Below are 3,996 nucleotides of genomic sequence, written 5' to 3' on the forward strand. Positions count from 1 at the left end.
TATTTTAATTAATTTTGCCAAATTATTTTTGGACAAATTTTAAAATTATATATTAAATTTGATTTAATGTACAATTTGATAAGAAAACTTTGATTTGGTGCAATTATATACATTAAAACTTTGATTGTTGTTCAAGTGCATACATGAAATTTTAATTTTAATTCAATTATATACATTTAAAGAAATAAATATATCAATTTATTTATATATTAAATAAATATAATTATTTGCATATGTAATATATAAATATAAAATAACGTAATATATCATGTAAAAATTGCTCAAAATCAAAATTTATATATACATTTACACATTAGACTAAAGTTTATATATAAATTTAAAATTTTTCTATTTTTTAATTTTAATTTTGCATAGTTGCAGGTAGCTATATATATATTTTTTAATTTGTTGTTATAGAAGTATATTTATATTACTATTATTTATTTATGGTTATTTTTTTGGTTACTTTCTATTTGTAAATTTGATTTATTCAATCAATTAAACCGTGATTTGATTATTACAATATTAAATTTAGTATTAAGATCAAATTTATAATAGAATATTTGTAATAAAAAAATTATTGACGGATTTAATATTTTATGCTTAATCTTTTAATATAAGAGTAATATTTTTTTATTTATGAGTTTAACAATGATTATGAGTAGTTTTAGACGTGATGTAAAAAAAGAGTAGATATCATCAGAATCTATAATGAAATTATTATAAAAAAAAATCATTAATTTTGGATTGACCACGTGAGGGGATTCTATATTTCTAAGAAAGCTATTTTGGCATGGGAGCGAATTTTCTAGTTTTATATCCAAAATTATCTGTATCATGTTAAAATTTTCCCAGTTTAGATGAAAAGCAATGATTTGTCATGTTGAATATGTGAAGGCTTGTAGTTTCAATGTCTAAACATTAAATGTGAAGAGAGAAAGGAGTGGGGTGGTCCAAATATGGCAGTTAGTTGAATTTTAGAAGCTTGAAAAGTGGTTTTCACGTATGCATCCATTTTAGTCTTCTAGCACTTTAATGGTTTTTGTGACAATTAAGTTCCCTATCCTCCCCAACTACCAGGTTGCTTCCATTTCATTGTCGTGCTTTCCAATTTGTTGTCTTAATTTAACATCAACCCCAATCTTAACCCTTTCCTTTCGCCCACCTAAGCTTTCATCATTTTATACTTCTTTCTTACTTGCAATATTTTATAAGGATGTCCCTCAATTTCTGTCCAAATTAGGCATCCTCCATTTCTAATTTTCAAATATTTCATCCATGGCTCATTGAAATGAATTTTCGCAATTATTATAAAAATTGTGAATGTTTGATTTATTGATAAAATGTTACATTTTACTTTTTCAATCTTCAATAGCTTCAAATAAATTATCTTGGTTGTAGAGATAATAATTCAATCTTAAATAATTGTGAAGTGCCAAGTCACTTTCATTGAGATCTAGAAAGGAAACGTTGAGAGATATGATTGGATTTTGTTTTTCTTTTTCAAATGGTTTAATGTAATAATAACCTCTCACACTATAATATTTTCTAGTTAAATATTTACAATTTTTTATCAGATTAAACACAAGATTTAATAAACATTACATGAATAGACTAGAATAAATATTTCACTTAACAAGAGTTTATTGGCACTTACAAAAAGAATATCACGAAGAGATCATGGTAATCTGAAAATTCATTAAACCCAATTTTAATTAAGGAATAGGTTTCTCTTAAAGTCCTATTATGTCTCTAAGTTATTTCGCATATGTCTATGTCAAAACTAACCTAAAAAACACCATTTTAGGCATTTTATACAGTTTATGCATACAACAATCATCTTTCGATACCGACATGATATGCATCATTTAGATCTTTTGTTCATTAACCATTACCTCTTCTCAGATTAAACAATTAATTCTTCAACCTTCAAATATTGGCCTTACATTTACAAGTTTTAACATGAATTAAACCAAAATGAATGAAACAACCATTTGCACAAAATATTCACAATACAAAAACTAATCAACTCAAGTCATGATTCATACTTATTCTGAATAAACAAAATTAAGTCATGCATTATTAAATTGAAAACATAAAGATGAGATGTGAACATGCCTTTCAACTAGAGCTGATCATGGGTTGGGCGGCCCTGCCCGGCCCGAAGGCTAGCCCAAAAAATGGGAGGGTTTGGATAAAAATATAGGCCCGAAAAATGGGCTTGGGCAAAAAAACGAGGCCCGTTTAGAAAACGGGCCGGGCCTCGGGTAAGAGTTTTTTGGCCCGGCCCGCCCAACCCAATTATATATTAATATATTTTTATTTTATTTTTAATCATTTTAAATTTTAATATAACTATTTTTTATTATATTGTCAATTTGTGTATTGTTTTAAGAATTGTTTTAGTATCATTTTATTTGTTTTAATATTTGTTTTATGTTTTTAAATATATTTGATTTATTATATTTTTAAAATTTTTATTTAATGAAATAAGCAAAAAAATTAATATGGGTTGGTAGGGCCGGCCTGCCTCAAGCTTAGCAATTTTATTTCGGGCCGGGCTTGGACAAATTTTTAGGCCCATATTTCGGGCCGGGCCGGCCCATGATCACCTCTACTTTCAACATAGAAAGCAACAATTAACAATAAAGAGAAAGGGAAGAGGAATAGCTAAGGTGCAGGAGCGAAGCTAGAAAAATTTTTTAGGGGGGTCAGATGAAATTTTTTATTTTTTATAGTTTATACCTTTATAATTTGTAAAGGATTAAATTGAATTTTTATAATTTTAGGGGGGCAAAGTGTAATTTTACCTTTACTAATTTAAATTTTAAAAAAATTAAGGGCCTAAATAGCAATTTTACATTTTAGAGGGGCGGGGCCCATGCCAGCCCCCCTGGATTCGCCCCTGCTAAGGTGGTTATCCACAATCATATCACTATAATAAGAGAAAACAGTTGAACTGCAGGGTGTTATCTGCGAGTACTCCTTGTGGCTTCCCATGGTGGCTCTCCTCCTCATCTTTACGTTAAATCATCAATACGCTCTCAAGTTATTCTTTCTGACCGCTCTCATTTTCAGCAAGTGTTTTGCCTTATTTTGTGGCAAGCAAAAAGTTTAGCAAGCCATAAGGAAACAAGAATACTTAATGTTTTCTTTCTGACGGTTTGAGGCTTGATTCAAGGGGAAAGGGTTGTTGATTTCATTTTATGGAGAATGGGGTCAATCTGTTATTTTTGGGAGTTAAATGGCCAGTTTTGGACTGTTAATTTTAGTCATTCATTTTATGGATGTTGCCATCTTTAATACATGGAAAGTATGTGAATGGAACGATTTTGGGCCTCCATTTAAATAATTTTTAGTCCTTCATGTCATTGAGTCTGGAATGAAGTCGCTTTAAAGCCCACGTGACTGAATCTGGATTCTCCAATCTGTACCTGTTTAAGCCCAAAAAAAACCAAATTTTGCGATACTTTCCCTTAGCCCAATTATTCCCAAAAAATAATAAAATAACATGCATTTAACATAAATTTCACAAAATTAACACATCCCCATGGACATTATAAAATATCACAAAAAGTTTTATTTATTTACTCAGAATTCGCATAAATTATACATAAAAGACTACTAAAAATATTTATATATTTTAGAGTTTAAATGAACTGTAAAATTGGTAAAAAAAAATTAAAGCCCTTTTTGATTTTATAAGGTATGGATTTATTGTAACACCCCTCACTCGACCTGATTGTCGAGTCCGAGCTACAAGATGTTACAATCATCGTCGGAGCAACTACCATCAAATATACAGTAAATTTCATTCAAGCATGCAATTTAATGATAAACACATTTACATTATGATACAGAATCAAATTTGAGCCGTAATTGAGATTACGAAAGCTCTTGTTGATTCGAGCATGAAATAGGAGCAAATTGTAAAGTTTCAAAATATCAGGGCCGATGTCGTGACATCACCAAACAGTTTTTCATGTCGTGACCTTA

This window comes from Gossypium arboreum, chromosome 11 (assembly GCF_025698485.1).
Source record: "Gossypium arboreum isolate Shixiya-1 chromosome 11, ASM2569848v2, whole genome shotgun sequence".
Classification (NCBI taxonomy): Eukaryota; Viridiplantae; Streptophyta; class Magnoliopsida; order Malvales; family Malvaceae; genus Gossypium; species Gossypium arboreum.